We start from the raw sequence: 18,388 nt of genomic DNA, 5'->3' as shown, positions 1-18,388 counted from the left end.
TAACAATATTAATCCTTACAACTCAAGAACATGGGATATCTATTTATTTGTGTCATATAATTGACTCATTCAAAATGGGAAAGGGGTACGACAAGGCTGCTTATTTAATTTCTATGTAGAGTACATCATGTGAAATGCCAGACTGGATGAATCATAAGTTGGAATCAAGATTGCTGGAAGAAATATCAATAACCTCAGGTATGCAGATGATAAGGCTTCCCTGGTGGCTCAGACGGTAAAGCATCTGCCTGCAATGTGGGAGACCCGGGTTCGATTCCTGGGTCGAGAAGATCCCCTGGAGAAGGAAATGGCAATCCACTCCAGCACTCTTGCCTGGAAAATCCCATGGACAGAGGAGCCTGATAGGCTACAGTCCATGGCATTGCAAAGAGTCGGATACGATTGAGCGACTTTACTTTCACTTTCACTTTTTATGCAGATGATACCACTATAATGACAGAAGGTAAAGAGAAACTGAAGAGCCTCTTGATGAGCATGGAAGATGAGAGTGAAAAAGTTAGCTTAAAACTCACTATTACGAAAACTAAGATCATGGTATCCAGTCCCATCACTTCATGGCAAATAGAGGAGGAAAAGTGGAAGCAGTGACAGATTTTCTTTTCTTGGGCTCCATAATCACTGTGGACAGCAACTGCAACCATGAAATCAAAAGACATTTGCTCCTTGGAAGGAAAGCGATGACAAACCTAGATAGTGTATTAGAGCGGAGACATCACTTTGCCAACAAAGGTACACATAGTCAAAGGTATAGTTTTTTTAGTAGCCATGTATGAATATGAGAGTTGGACCATAAAGAAGGCTGAGAGCCAAAGAATTGATGCTTTTGAATTGTGGTGCTGGAGGACTCTTGAGCACCCACTGGACTGTAAGGAGATCAAACCAATCAATCCTAAAGGAAACCAGCCCTGGAATATTCATTGGAAGGATTGATGCTGAAGCTGAAGCTCCAATACTTTGGCCACCTGATGAAAAGATCTGACTCATTGGAAAAGACCCTGAATCTGGGAAATATTGAAGGCAAAAGGAAAAGGGGGTGGCAGAGGATGAGAAGGTTAGATAGCATCACCACCTCAGAGGACATGAATTTGAGTGAACTCTGGGAGACAGTGAAGGACCCAGAAGCCTGGCATGTTGCAGCCCATAGGATCACAGAGTTGGACATGATTTAGTGACTGAACAATAACAGCAACAAAGCATCCATAGTATGGAATAATATGCTCTTACTAAGAAGAAGTTAGAAGTAAGTGATTTATGGGCAGATAGCTATGATAAGTAAGATGTTTTGTTTTTGTTTTTGTTTTTTTTGAGTTACAGAATTCTATGTGGAGTAAGCAATAAAAAGGAAATAAATTCTGTATATATTTGTATGAAAAGAAAGAAAGTTTTGGAGATTGCTGCTGCTAAGTCACTTCAGTGGTGACCAACTCTGTGCAACCCCATAGATGGCAGCCCACCAGGCTCTCCCACCCCTGGGATTCTCCAGGCAAGAACACTGGAGTGGGTTGCCATTTTGGAGATTACCCTCCAATTTGATCATGTGGGTTATATTTTGGGACAGGATTGAAGGGAGAAGATAGAGATTATGAGTTTATTCCCTATACACTTTTACTTTTTTGACTTTTCAGTACTATTTTAATTTTAAAAATCAAAGTATCATAATAAATAGAACAATTTCCTCAAAAGGAATTAAAATCTTATAAAAGGATAAAAGAAGTATACAAATAGTACCAAGAAGCAGAACAATTAATTGGCCTTGAAAGATCAATAAATAATCCATTGAGGACATAGTCTAAGGAAAGAACTCCATAAATTTTTTATCATACCTAATGGCATTTTAAAGAAAAGATATCAACCTATTCAAAATCCTAAGTTTGATATTCAGTTAGACTAGCAAAGATGTCCTAGCAAGATCTACCTTACGGGATTTTTTTATTTATGTGTATTAGGAGCTCCTTTAAAAACTAAAAAAAGAAAAAAGAAAAAAATTAGAAAGCAAAGCAATAAGCTCTAGATTTTTACAAGCAGTTTTCAGAATTTAAAAAGCACTCCCTAGCACCTGTCTTACTTCACTGCCTAAGACATGTCTTTGAAACTCTTCACAGTGTCTAGATATTGCCTGGAACCTGTGCACTGTTTTCCTAAACAGCCTGTCCCTAGACTTTGGCTATAGATACAGTATTACAGGTCATGAAAATAGCTAAAGAAAAATAAGAAACAGCAGGCATATGTGATAGATGAGACTCTTATCTCTCTTAATCAAAGATCATGAAGAATTCTTGCATATGAATACTGCATTTTATAGATCTGGTATATACAAACTATTTCTTTAGCCCAAATCGTCATGGTGTTGCTGGATTGTGGGTTTTTTGTTTTTGTTTTTTTCTTTTTTCCTCCACCTATTTAAGCTTCATGTTTGGAGTAAAGAACCTAGATGTCATCAATCACCTCCACCCCTTACTTCCAGTTCTACAAGAACTATAAGTAGGTAGATAGGTGTGTGTTAGGGTGGTGGCCCTGTCACATTCATTTATCATACTCCTGCTTATCCAGTTGTTGAATCAACAGAAAATTGCCACCTTGTAAGAAATAAAGGAAAACTTACATCTACTTAATCACTTAATAAACTTAATGTTTATTCTAACAGTATGATTTGATTATGTTATTTTACCCTCTAAGATTCAATTTTTTGTCTGTATCCTCTTTGTGGAGCTTTTGTGAACATTAAGTGAGAAAATACCTGATAAGTTCCTGGTGCAATGTCTGCTTGGAAAAGACTGAATCCTTAGATCCTCTCATCTACCTATTCTATCTACATAACTTCTTATCTAGTTTTTCCCTCACTCACTGGTTCACTTACTTTCTGTTCTTCTTAGTCCTTTTCCTTCTCTAAAGGCATATTCTTTCTTTGGAACAATTGTGATTCTTTTTCTTTCTTAATATTGAACTACTTTTAACTTCTAGCCACTAGAGGGATATATGTGCTTAGCTGCAAAGTCATGTCCAACTCTTTGCAACCCCATGGACTGTAGCCTGCCAGGTTCTTCTCTCCATGGGGATTCTTCAGGCAATAATACTGGAGTGGGCTGCCATCCCCTCCTCCAGAGGGATATATATTAAGATACAATTTCGCTCACCCTGATCTCATTAGAATCAGAGGCTAAAAATAAAAAAAGAATCAAATAAGTATAAATGTTAAAGAGGTATTAGAAAATATCTAATACAACAATAGTATTAAAGATGATGGATTACTTGTTATCCAGGTAATCTTTACATTTTTCAAATTATTACCTCTACCATATAAAGTTTAAAAATAAACTTTATTTTCCTTGAAAACTTCCTTTTAAACCATTTTCTGGAAAAATTAAAGACAAATGTCACATGCGAAGGCAAAAAACCCTTTAGCAACAAAGCCAGTTTGTAGATTGTTTAACTCAAATAAGTAAAAGTTCAAAATAAATCCATGTATTCAGTTATGTGTAATCTCTATTGCACAGCAAAGGAAATCATAAATAACACAGAAAAACAACCCTCAGAATGAGAAAAATTGCAAATGAAGCAACTGACAAGAATAATCTCCAAAATATATGTTACTCAATATCAAAAAATAAATAACTGAATAAAAAACTGGAAGATCTGAGTAGACATTTCTTCAGCAAAGACATAATAGATGGTCAAAAAGCTTGTGAAAAGGTGTTCAACATCACAAATTATTAGAGAAATGCAAATCAAAATTGCAGTGAGTTATTACCTCACACTGATCAGAATGGCGGCCATCATGAAAAAAATCTACAAAGAGTAAATGCTGGCAAGGGTGTGGAGAAAAGGGAACCCTCCTACATTTTGTGAGAATGTAAATTGGTACAGCCACTAGGGAGAACAGTGTGGAGTTCCTTAAAAAACTAAAAATAGAACTACCATAATTAAAAAAAAAATACATGCAGCCCGATGTTTATTACAACACTATTTACAATAGCCAGGACATGGAAGCAACTTAAATGTCCATGAAATGTTTAAAGAAGATCTGGTGTGTATATATATATATATATAATTAAATTATAAGTTTAAATTAAAAAATATAATCTCTAAATATGATTTATCTTAGTTATGTTTTAATTTTTACATTGTTTAACATTTAATAATTAAAATTAGTCTCTACTTAGGTATCTAAGTAACCCAAGAATTAAAGTAATTTCTTAACTTTGAACATCCACTCATTCTAAAACATATGCAAAATATGAAAAAATATTTATATTTATCTAGAAGCTGATAGAAGCTATGATGCTATAATTAAAAAATTACTTTCAACAAATATCCTATATGATTAAAAATATCAATTAAAAATATAAACAATAAAGAAATGAAAAATTCATGTAAAATATCAAACCTGGAAGATACACTTCCTATTTATTCATTTACTTTTCACACATACAGTAGAGCCTTATTTCTGAGATGGTAATTTATATTTCTGTTTATTATTTATTTTCTATTTATTATTTCCTTTTGATGGAAGAATTCATTACATTTGCATTTAAAACAATTATTGATAGATATGTACTTAACACCATTTTATAACTGTTTAAAATGTTATTTAAATATTGCCAATTGCACATGATATTTTATTGGCAAGTTTATGTGTCTTTTCTTAAAATATAACTTAAACATGAAAAAATATTGGGGAGTCTTAAAAAGAGAGAAGTTTCCAAACACCAGGAAACACTCTCGCTGCTACATCTGTGGCAAGCCTTGGAAGCACAGAGGGCAACATAACAAGGAGGAAAAATAAATAAATGATTAAAACCAACAGATTACAAGCCCAACAGTAACTGCCCCAGTGGAGAAGCAGCAGAGATGCCTGCATCCACCACTAGCTAGCGGGGGCTGGGCAGGGAGGCTTGAGCAGCAGTGCTTTTTAAGAATCGGGTCGGAATGCCCCAAACATAACCAGAGCGAACTAACTTGGGCTAGCAAACCAGACTGTGGGATAGCTACCACATGAAAAGCTCTAACATAAGACACCGCCAGGACTGCGCACAGAACAAAGGACGGAACAGAATTAGCTGGCTGCAGACCATCCCCCTCCAGTGACAGGCAGACAGGCAGACAGAGCCAGAAAGGCTGGAAGGGGGAAATCACAGCCCCAGAGAGACAGTAACGACCAAATTGCAAGCAAGCTTCTTTGCTAACTAAGACTTCTTGGGGTTCTGGGCAGTCACCATCCGCTGGAGAAGGAGTGCCAGTTGTACTCCCAGAAAACAGAGCAGCAGGGACAGGAAAGGCAATAAGTCGCAGCAACCACGCTCGCCAAACACCTGAGATACTCGGACCTGGGAAGGGCACAAAACACAGGCCCAACCGAGTCTGCACCTCTGAGGACTACCTGAGTGCCTGAGCCTGAGCAGCTTAGACTGGGGAGGTGCATGAAGCCCAGGGCTGGCCTCAGATGGTTCCCGGCAGAGCAACGTAGAGCCTGAGTGGTGTGTGCCGTGAGCGGGGACAGGCCCAGCAGGGCTGAGACACTGCAAGCACATGCCAGTGTTATTTGTTTGCAGCATCCCTCCCTCCCCACAGCGCGACTGAACAAGTGAGCCTAAAAAAAAAAAAAGTGTCTACCACCAGCCCCCTTGTGTCACGTCGGAAACCAGACACTGAAGAGACCAGCAAACAAGCTAAAACAGAGGGAACCGCCTTGGAAGTGACAGGTGCAATAGATTTAAACCCTGTCGTTAGTACTGACTACATAGGAAGGGGCCTATAGATCTTGAGAAATATAAGCCGGACCAAGGAACTATCCAAAAATGAACTGACCCCATACTGCCCACAACAACACCAGAGAAAGTCCCAGATATATCTTTACTATTTTTACGATCATTCTTTTTGTTTGTTTGTTTGTTTCTTCTTTAACATTTTTTAACTTTTAAATCCTCTATTTCTCCTTTAATTTTTATATTTATAACCTACTATTACTTTTAAAAAAAAAGACCCTATTTTTAAAGCAAACGTCATATATATTTTTTGTGGTTGTTGTTGCTGTTTTTTAATAATTCTTGTGACTTTGTTTTTTCTTCTTCTTCTTCTTTTCTTTAATATTGTATTTTTGAAAATCCAACCTCTTCTCTAGATTTTTAATCTTTGCTTTTTGGTATTTGTTATCAATTTTGTACCTTTAAAAACCCATTCTTCAGTACCCACTTTTACTTGAGAGTGAGATTACCGGCTTGACCGCTCTCTCCTCCTTTGAACTCTCCTTTTTCTCCACCAGGTCGCCTCTATCTCCTCCCTCCCCCTTCTCTTCTCTACCTAACTCTGTGAATCTCTGTGTGTTCCAGACAGTGGAGAACACTTAGGGAACTGGTTACTGCCTGGATCTGTCTCTCTCCTTTTCATTTCCCTCTTTTATCCTCCTGGCCACCTCTGTCTTTCCTCCCTCTCCTCTTCTCTGTATAATTCCGTGAACATCTCTGAGCAGTCCAGACTGTGGAGCACACATAAGGAAGTGATTACTGGCTAGCTTGCTCTCTCCTCTTTTGATCCCACCTCATCTCATTCCAGTCACCTCCAATTTCCCCCTCCCTCTTCTCTTCTCCATGTAACTCTGTGAATCTCTCTGGGTGTCCCTCAATGTGGAGAAACTTTTCATCTTTAACCTAGATATTTTATAATTGGTGTTGCATAGATAGAGAAGTCTTGAGGCTACTGTAAAAATAAAATTGAAAACCAGAAGCAGGAGGCGTCAGTCCAAATCCTGAGAACATCAGAGAACTCCTGAATCCAGGGAACATTAATCGATAGGAGCTCATCAAACACCTCCATACCTACATGAAACCAAGCACCACCCGAGGGCCAACAAGTTCCAGAGCAAGTCATATCACGCAAAATCTCCAGCAACACAGGAACACACCCCTGAGCTTCAATATACAGGCAGGTCAAGTTACTCCAAAACCATTAGCATCTCATAACTCATTACTGGACACTTCATTGCACTCCAGAGAGAAGAAATCTAGCTCCACCCACCAGAACTCTGACACAAGCTTCCCTAACCAAAAAACCTTGACAAGCCACTGATACAACCCCACCCACAGTGAGGAAACTCCATAATAAAGAGAACTCCACAAACTGCCAGAATACAGAAAGACCACCCAAAACACAGCAATATAACCAAGATGAAGAGACAGAGGAATACCCAGCAGGTAAAGGAATAGGATAAATGCCCACCAAACCAAACAAAAGAGGAAGAGATAGGGAATCTACCTGATAAAGAATTCTGAATATTGATAGTGAAAATGATCCAAAATCTTGAAAACAAAATGGAAACACAGATAAGTAGCCTGGAGACAAAGATTGAGAGGATGCAAGAAAAGTTTAACAAGGACCTAGAAGAAATAAAAAAGAGTCAATATATAATGAATAATGCAACAAATGAGATCGGTAACACTCTGGAGGCAACAAATACTAGAATAACGGAGGCAGAAGATAGGATTAGTGAAATAGAAAATAGAATGGTAGAAATAAATGAATCAGAGAGGGAAAAAAACGAATTAAAAGAAATGAAGACAATCTCAGAGACCTCCAAGACAATATGAAATGCTCAAACATTCGAATTATAGGAGTCCCAGAAGAAGACAAAAGAAAGACCATGAGAAAATACTTGAGGAGATAATAGTTGAAAACTTCCCTAAAATGGGGAAGGAAATAATCACCCAAGTCCAAGAAATCCAGAGAGTCCCAAGCAGGATAAACCCAAGGCAAAACACCCCAAGACACATATTAATCAAATTAACAAAGATCAAACACAAAGAACAAATATTAAAAGCAGCAAGGGAAAAACAACAAATAACATGCAAGGGGATTCCCATAAGGATAACAGCTGATCTTTCAATAGAAACTCTTCAGGCCAGGAGGGAATGGCAAGACATACTTAAAGTAATGAAAGAAAATAACGTACAGCCCAGATTACTGTACCCAGCAAGGATCTCATTCAAATATGAAGGAGAAATCAAAAGCTTTACAGACAAGCAAAAGCTGAGAGAATTCAGCACCACCAAACCAGCTCTCCAACAAACGCTAAAAGATATTCTCTAGACAGGAAACACAAAAAGGGTGTATAAACCCGAACCCAAAACAAAAAAGTAAATGGCAACGGGATCATACTTATCAATAATTACCTTAAACATAAATGGGTTGATGCCCCAACCAAAAGACAAAGACTGGCTGAAAGGATACAAAAACAAAACCCCTATATATGTGGTCTACAAGAGACCCACCTCAAAACAAGGGACACATACAGACTGAAAGTGAAGGGATGGAAAAAGATATTCCATGCAAATAGAGACCAAAATAAAGCAGGAGTAGTAATACTCATATCAGATAAAATAGACTTTAAAACAAAGGCTGTGAAAAGAGACAAGGACACTACATAATGATCAAAGGATCAGTCCAAGAAGAAGATATAACAATTATAAATATATATGCACCCAACATAGGAGCACCACAATATGTAAGACAAATGCTAACAAGTCTGAAAGGGGAAATCAACAATAACACAATAATAGTGGGAGATTTTAATACCCCACTCACACCTATGGATAGATCAACTAAACAGAAAATTAACAAAGAAATGCAAACTTTAAATGATACAATAGACCAGTTAGACCTAATTGATATCTATAGGACATTTCACCCCAAAACAATGAATTTCACCTTCTTCTCAAGTGCTCATGGAACCTTCTCCAGGATAGATCACATATTGGGCCATAAATCTAGCCTTGATGAATTCAAAAAATTTGAAATCATTCCAAGCATCTTTTCCGACAATAATGCATTAAGGTTAGATCTCAATTACAGGAGAAAAACTATTAAAATCTCCAACATATGGAGGCTGAACAACACTCTTCCGAATAACCAACAAATCACAGAAGAAATCAAAAAAGAAATCAAAATATGCATAGAAAAATGAATGAAAATGAAAACACAACAACCCCAAAACTCTGGGACACTATAAAAGCAGTGCTAAGGGGACAGTTCATAGCAATACAGGCATACCTCAAGAAACAAGAAAAAATCAAATAAATAACCTAACTCTACCCCTAAAGCAACTAGAAAAGGAAGAAATGGAGAACCCCAGGGTTAGTAGAAGGAAAGAAATCTTAAAAATTAGGGCAGAAATAAATGCCAAAGAAACGAAAGAGACCACAGCAAAAATCAACAAAGCCTAAAGCTGGTTCTTTGAAAGGATAAATAAAACTGACAAACCACTAGCCAGACTCATCAAGAAACAAAGGGAAAAAAATCAAATCAATAAAATTAGAAATGAAAATGGAGAGATCACAACAGACAACACAGAAATACAAAGGATCATAAGAGACTACTATCAGCAATTATATGCCAATAAAATGGACAACGTGGAAGAAATAGACAAATTCTTAGAAAAGTACAACTTTCCAAAACTGAACCAGGAAGAAATAGAAAATCTTGACAGACCCATCACAAGCACGGAAATTGAAACTGTAATCAGAAATCTCCAACAAACAAAGGCCCAGGTCCAGACAGCTTCACAGCTGAATTATACCAAAAATTTAGAGAAGAATTAACACCTATCCTACTCAAACTCTTCCAGAAAATTGCAGAGGAAGGTAAACTTCCAAACTCATTCTATGAGGCCACCATCACCCTAATACCAAAACCTGACAAAGATGCCACACAAAAAAGAAAACTACAGGGCAATATCACTGATGAACATAGATGCAAAAATCCTTGACAAAATTCAAGCAATCAGAATCCAACAACACATTAAAAAGATCAAACACCATGACCAAGTGGGCTTTATCCCAGGGATGCAAGGATTCCTCAACATCCACAAACCAATCAATTTATTTCATCACATTAACAAATTGAAAAATAAAAGCCATATGATTATCTCAATAGATTCAGAGAAGGCCTTTGACAAAATTCCACATGCATTCACGATAAAAACTCTCCAGAAAGCAGGAATAGAAGGAACATACCTCAACATAATAAAAGCTATATATGACAAACCCACAGCAAACATTATCCTCAATGGTGAAAAATTGAAAGCATTTCCCCTTAAATCAGGAACAAGACAAGGGTGCCCACTTTCACCACTACTATTCAACATAGTTCTGAAGTTTTGGCCACAGCAATTAGAGCAGAAAAGGAAATAAAAGGAATCCAAATTGGAAAAGAAGAAGTAAAACTCTCACTGTTTGCAGATGACATGATCCTCTACATAGAAAACCCTAAAGACTCCACCAGAAAATTACTAGAGCTAATCAATGATTATAGTAAAGTTGCAGGATATAAAATCAACACAAAGAAATCCCTTGCATTCCTATACAGTAATAATGAGAAAGTAGAAAAAGAAATTAAGGAAACAATTCCAGTCACCATTACAATGAAAAGAATAAAATACTTAGGAATATATCTACCTAAAGAAACTAAAGACCTATATATAGAAAACTATAAAACACTGGTGAAAGAAATCAAAGAGGACACTAATAGATGGAGAAATATACCATGTTCACGGATCAGAAGAATCAATATAGTGAAAATGAGGACACTACCCAAGGCAATCTACAGATTCAATGCAATCCCTATCAAGCTACAAGCGGTATTTTTCACAGAGCTAGAACAAATAATTTCACAATTTGCATGGAAATACAAAAAAACTCGAATAGCCAAAGCAATCTTGAGAAAGAAGAATGGAACTGGAGGAATCAACCTGCCTGACTTCAGGCTCTACTACAAAGCCACAGTCATTAAGACAGTATGGTACTGGCACAAAGATAGAAATATAGATCAATGGAACAAAATAGAAAGCCCAGAGATAAATCCACATACCTATGGACACCTTATCTTCGACAAAGGAGGCAAGAATATACAATGGAGAAAAGACAATCTCTTTAACAAGTGGTGCTGAGAAAAGTGGTCAACCACTTGTAAAAGAACGAAACTAGAACACTTTCTAACACAATACACAAAAATAAACTCAAAATGGATTAGGGATCTAAATGTAAGACCAGAAACTATAAAACTCCTAGAGGAGAACATAGGCAAAACACTCTCTGACAAAATCACAGCAGGATCTGCTATGATCCACCTCCCAGAATATTGGAAATAAAAGCAAAAATAAACAAATGAGATCTAATTAAAATTAAAAGCTTCTCCACAACAAAGGAAACTATAAGCAAGCTGAAAAGACAGCATCCGGAATGGGAGAAAATAATAGCAAATGAAGCAACTGACAAACAACTAATCTCAAAAATATACAAGCAACTTATGCAGCTCAATTCCAGAAAAATAAACGACTCAATCAAAAAATGGGCCAAAGAACTAAACAGACATTTCTCCAAAGAAGACATACAATGGCTAACAAACACATGAAAAGATGCTCAACATCACTCATTATAACAGAAATGCAAATCAAGACCACAATGAGATACGATTTCACACCAGTCAGAATGGCTGAGATCCAAAAGTCTACAAGCAATAAATGCTGGAGAAGGTGTGGAGAAAAGGGAACCCTCTTACACTGTTGGTGGGAATGCAAACTAGTACAGCCACTGTGGAGAACAGTGTGGCGATTCCTTAAAAAACTGGAAATTGAACTGCCTTATGACCCAGCAACAGTTAGAACTGGACATGGAACAACAGTCTGGTTCCAAATAGGAAAAGGAGTACATCAAGTCTGTATACTGTCACCCTGCTTATTTAACGTCTATGCAGAGTACATCATGAGAAATGCTGGACTGGAAGAAACACAAGCTGGAATCAAGATTGCTGGGAGAAATATCAATAACCTCAGATATGCAGATGACACCACCCTTATGGCAGAAAGTGAAGAGGAACTAAAAAGCCTCTTGATGAAAGTGAAAGAGGAGAGTGAAAAAGTTGGCTTAAAGCTCAACATTCAGAAAACGAAGATCATGGCATCCAGTCCCATCACTTCATGGGAAATAGATAGAGAAACAGTGGAAACAGAGTCAGACTTCATTTTTTTGGGCTCCAAAATCATTGCAGATGGTGATTGCAGCCATGAAATTAAAAGACGTTTACTCCTTAGAAGAAAAGTTATGACCAACCTAGACAGTATATTCAAAAGCAGAGACACTACTTTGCCGACTAAGGTCCATCTAATCAAGGCTATGGTTTTTCCTGTGGTCATGTATGGATGTGAGAGTTGGACTGTGAAGAAGGCAGAGTGTCAAAGAATTGAAGAATTGATGCTTTTGAACTGTGGTGTTAGAGAAGATCTTGAGAGTCCCTTGGACTGCAAGGAGATTCAACCAGTCCAATCTGAAGGAGATCAGCCCTGGGATTTCTTTGGAAGGAATGATGCTAAAGCTGAAAATCCAGTACTTGGTCACCTCATGCGAAGAGTTGACTCATTAGAAAAGACTCTGGTGCTGGGAAGGATTGGGGGCAGGAGGAGAAGGGGACGACAGAGGATGAGATGGCTGGATGGCATCACAGACTCGATGGACATGAGTCTGAGTGAACTCCAGGAGTTGGTGATGGACAAGGAGGCCTGGCGTGCTGTGATTCATGGGGTCGGTCGCAAAGAGTCGGACACAGCTGAGCGACTGAACTGAACTGAACTGATGACCCAGCAATCCCACTGCTGGGCATATGCACCGAGGAAACCAGAATTGAAAGAGACACATGTAACCCAATGTTCATCGCAGCACTGTTTATAATAGCCAGGACATGGAAGCAACCTAGATGTCCATCAGCAGACGAATGGATAAAAAAGCTGTGATACATATACACAATGGATATTACTCAGCCATTAAAAAGAATACATTTGAATCTGTTCTAATGACGTGAATGAAACTGGAGCTGATTATACAGAGTGAAGTAAGCCAAAAAGAAAAACACCAATACAGTATACTAACACATATATATGGAATTTAGAAAGATGGTAATGATAACCCTGTATGCGAGACACCAAGAGACACAGATGTATAGAACAGACTTTTGGACTTGATGGGAGAGGGAGAGGGTGGGATGATTTGGGAGAATGGCATTGAAACATGTATACTATCATGTAAGAAATGAATCACTAGTCTAGGTTCGATAGAGGATACAGGGTGCTTGGGGCTGGTGCACTGGGATGACCCAGAGAGATGATATGGGGAGAGATGTGGGAGGGGGGTTCAGGATTGGGAACTCATGTACATCCGTGGCGGATTCATGTCAATGTATAGCAAAACCAATACAGTATTGTAAAGTAAAAAAAAAAAAGTAAAAAAATTAAATAAATAAATAAAAAAGAAAGCCTGTGTACCACTACTGAACCTGCACTGTAAAGCCCACGAGACACAACTACCTAGCCTGCATGCAGCAGCTACTGAAACCCATGCACATAGAGCCTGTGCTCCACAACAAGAGAAGCCACCACAATGAGAAGCCAGTGCACCTCAGTGAAGAGCAGCTCCAGTTCTCAGCAACTGGAGAAAGCCAGAACAAAGCAACAAAGACCCAGCGAAGTCATAAATAAATAAATAATTATAATTCATAAAAATTTACCCCAAAATTTTAGCCAATAAATAAAAGACTTGTACACTAAAACTTATAAGACATTGATGAAAGAAATCGAAGAAGACAAAAATAAATTGAAAGGTATTCTGTGCTTATGGATTGGAAAAACTGATATCATTGAATGGACCAAAGTTTTCAAAATCTGCATATTTAATACAAACCCTATCAAAATTCCAATGTCTTTTTTCACAGAACTATCAAAGAAAACACTCCAAAAATTTTAATGAAACTGCAAAAGAATCTGAATCGCCAAGGCAGTATTGAGCAAGAACAAAGATGGAGGCGTTATACTTCTTGATTTCATGACATTACAAACCAATAGTCATCAAACAATATGGCATTGACATAAAATCAGATTTATAGATCAATGAATATTCACAGAAAGAAACCCATGCATATATGGTCAATTAATTTATGACGAAAGTGTGCAGATTGTATAATGGGTAAAGGATAGTCTTTTTACTAAATGGTGTTGGTAAAACTGGACAGTTACATATGAAGAATAAAATTAGACTACTGTCTTACCATGCCATAGTGGTAAAGAATCCACCTGCCATTGCAGGAAATGCAAGAAATGTGGGTTCAGTCCCAGGGTTGGAAAGACACCTTGGGGTAGGAAAATGCAACCCATTCCAATACTCTTGCCTGGAAAATACCATGGACAGAGCCTGGCACACAACAGTCCATGGGGTAGCATAGAGTCAGACATGACTGAGTGACTGAGCATGCATGCATACATGTCTTACATGATACACAAAAGATCACTCAAAGTTGATTAAGGACTTGAATATAAAACCCGAAACCGTAAAAGTCCTAGAGGAATACATAGGTGGTATGCTCTTTGACATCAATCTTGGCAATGTTTTCTGGGGGGAATCTGACTCCAAATGTAAAGGCAACAAAAATAAAAGTAAGCAAGTGAGATTATATAAAGCTAAAGTTTCTGTGGAGGAAATAAAATCATCAACAAAACAAAAAAGCAGAAAGGGAGAAAAATTTTGCAATTATGTATCTGAGAAGAGGTTAATGTCCAAAGCATATAAAAAATTCATACTATTCAACAATGAAAAAACAAAGAATCCAATTTAAAGGGGGCAGAGGAATAGACATATTTCTAAAGAAATTATACAGATGACTGTAAGGCTCATGAAAAGATGCTTAATATCACTAATAATTAAGGAAATGTAAATCAAAGCCACAATTAAATATCACCTCACACCTGTCATAACTGTCATTATCAAATAGATAAGAAATAGAAAGTAATAGCAAGGAAGTAGAGAAAAGGGAATTTTGCGCCCTTTTGGGATGCAGCCATTATGGAAAACATTGTAAAAAAATTAAAAATAAAACTACCACATGATCCAGCAATTTCACTTTTGGCTATATATCTGAAGAAAACAAAAACACTAATTCCAAAGGATATATGCACTCTTAAGTTCATTGCAGTTTTATATGCAATAGTTAGGATATGGAAACAACCTAACTGTCCATCAGTGAATATATAGATAAAGAATATTTGATTGTAGATAACATGGAATACTGCTTAGCCACAAAAAAGAATAATCTTATTTTCAATAACATGGATGAAACTTGAGGGTGTTATGTTATATGAAATAGACAAATATACACAAATACCATATGATTTCACTTATATGTGAAGTCTAAAAATTAAAATAAATGAACAAGCAAAACAAAGTAACACTCATATATAGAATAGACTGTTGGTTTCCCAAGGGGAAGTTGTTGGGGGATGGGGTTGTTGTTGAGTGAAATGGGTAAAGTGAGTCAAGAAGTACAAACATCCTGTTACAATATAATAAATCATGGGGATATTATGTACAGCATTGTGATTATCATCAATAGCATTGTGTTGCATATTTGAAAGTTGCTAAAAGTAAATCTCAAAATTTCTCATCACAAGAAAACAATCTTATAATATTGTATGGTAATAGATGTTAGCTACACATTGTGGTTATTATTTCACTGTGTATACAAAGATCAATCATTATGTTGTACACTTGAAACTAATATATATCAATTATACCACAATAACAAATTATGTATATGAAAAAAACCAATCCTGATTTTAACTGATATAATGAGCATGGTGACAGATTCTTGAAATTAGAAAAATGAGGAGGAGAATTCTATGTTATTGTTATCCTTGTTTTGATAAGACTCTCAGAAACGGATTTAGTTGACTCTAACTCTGGTTCTGTGATACTTGGTCTCAATTTTAATTTGATTCATTGAGTGATTCATTGAGCTGTTATTATGGTCCAAGCAGAAGGCTATGATAAAATCGAGAGCCCAAACAAACAGAAGCAAATTCCACAGCCCTTGTTCTCTTGCAACTGATGATCTAGTGTTAGGGAGGGGAATATAGATATTAATCAAAGAAGACTAAATTGCAATTGTGTGAAAATGATAAGAAAGTCAGTTTCAGGACCTCCCTGGCAGTCCCGTGGTTAAGACTTCATGCTTCTACTTCAGAGGGCAGAAGTTTGAATTCTGGTTGTGGAACTAAGATTCCACATTCCCTGCAGTGAAGCCAAAAAAAAGAAAATTGTGATGCTATGAAAATTAATTGGAGATGGGTATTAGAGAAAGCTTCCCTGTAGGGCTGAGGACAAAATTGAGATCACAACAAAAACTGACTAAGCTAGAGGAGAAGGCGAAAGAGTAGCTCTGCGGTCAAGAAGAAGGATCTGTAAAAGACCCTGTGACAGGAAGGTATGCTTCCCATTTCAGAAAATAAAAAAGGACGTGGAGCAAAGAAGCCATGATTCAAGAAGAGGCTCTGGAAGGAGAGAATCCAGATTATGCAGGGTTTTGTAGGCCAAATTAAAAGTTATTGAAAGTCATTGAGAGAAGAACAATAGAATTAGAGCTGCATTAGTCACTTTATCATGACTAGAATGAATGGGCCCGAGAAATTTTGTACATGTGTAGCATGAGACATAAACAGTAGTTTACTGTTCTTAATGGCCCTAATGTAGAAACAGACCAAATGTTCATCAAGAGTGGAAATAAATTGTCACTTAAGTATACAATGAGTTTCTAAATAAAAAGAGAATGAATAGATTATGACTGAACACTACTACATGGATGAACGTCAAGCACATAATGTTAAATAAATAAAATAAGCCAGACCCAGAAAGACACATATCATTCTTTTTACATAAAGTTAAAAGCAGGCAAGACTAATGTATACTGATAGATGTTAGGATAGTGTTAGATGTTAGGATAGTAGTTTTACTATGAGTGAGAAAGAAGGGAAAAGTAAGGGAGCATTAGGTGGGCTTTGGTGTTGTCAATGTCCTATTTATTAGCTGGTGGTTAAAGAGGTACTGGATTTGTGATAATGTATTTCACTGTATATTCACACTTTGTGCAGTTTTCAGTATACAGTGATACAATATTACAATGAAAAACATTTAAAAACCTTTTAAAAGTTTAGATTGTATTATTAGGAGTTATTGAATGGATGCTGGGACTTCCCTGGTGACTCAGATGGTAAAGAATGTGCCAGTAATGCAGGACACCTGGGTTCGATCCCTGGGTTGGGATGATCCCCTGGAGAAGGGAATGGCTACCCACTCCAGTATTCTTGCCTGGAGAATTCCATGGACAGAAGAGCCTGGTGGGCTATAGTCCATAAGTTTGTAAAGAGTCAGATGACTGAAGTGACTTAGCATGCAGCATGCACGAATGGATTCTATGAGTCTGGTTAGGAAGCAAAGGCAGTAGTCCAAGCGGGAGAAATGACTTCTCCTTGAACCTTGCTAATTGAATATGGAAAGAAGACTTATTTGAGAGCTATTATTTATGAGGCAAAATGAACAGAATTTGGTGATGAATTAGATATGGCCTATGAGGAATGAAGAAATAACACGGAGTGTTCTTGGAGCAACTGATTTAGGAAACAAACGAGGCATTCCTCTATTTGTGAGAAGGGATAAGGGGTAGAATGACTGAGCTGTGAAGAAAGGAGAAAAGAAAGAAAGCAAGAAAGAAAGTGAAGTCACTCAGTAGTGTGTGACTCTTTGCGACCCAATGGATTGTAGCCCACCAGGCTTCTCCATCCATGGGATTTTTCAGGCAAGAGTATTGGAGTGGGTTGCTATTTCCTTCTCCAGGGGATCTTCCTGACCCAGGGATCGAACCCAGGTCTCCAGCATTTTAGGCAGATGCTTTTACTGTGTGAGCCACCAGGAAAGATGGAGGAAACAAGAAGGAGGTAGTGTTGCATTTGTTCAGAAAACAGAGACAGAGTTGTGGAGAGTGAGAGAGTGAATGAACTAAAGAAATATAATAGAATTGCAGAAAGGTACTGAATAAAATGTTTTAAGTTGATCATCATGAATTTATAGTGAACATTTTACCATGAAAAGTGACTTATTCAATCAAGACTCAGCTACTCTTGTCCAGGCAAGAGAGAACTAGTGATTAGGATCACACATATTTGGAGTTTTGTCAGACAGATGTGAGCAATATAGTTTTGGGGTAATATGGTAAGTCAAATAGATCAATAGAGTTAGGGTAAATTTCAACCTTCCATCCTCATCATAATGAAAGGGGAGCTCAATGGGCACCTATTCAAGAATTTCCTGTGATGATGAGCAGGACCATGTAGGGCTTCTGAGCATGGAAGCCTGTCTGTCAACCATTTCTTGTAGGTACGTCTTCAGCCTCCATGACCTTTCCCGAGTTCCAAAGAGCATATTTCAACAGTTACTAATCAAAGGATGAGCAGCCACAAAACCACCTGAGACAAGATTAAAGGGACCAGAGAAAATCAAGATTAGGAGAC

The sequence above is a fragment of the Budorcas taxicolor genome, chromosome 5, assembly GCF_023091745.1.
Source record: "Budorcas taxicolor isolate Tak-1 chromosome 5, Takin1.1, whole genome shotgun sequence".
NCBI lineage: Eukaryota > Metazoa > Chordata > Mammalia > Artiodactyla > Bovidae > Budorcas > Budorcas taxicolor.
Note: the sequence above shows the minus strand (reverse complement) of the source record.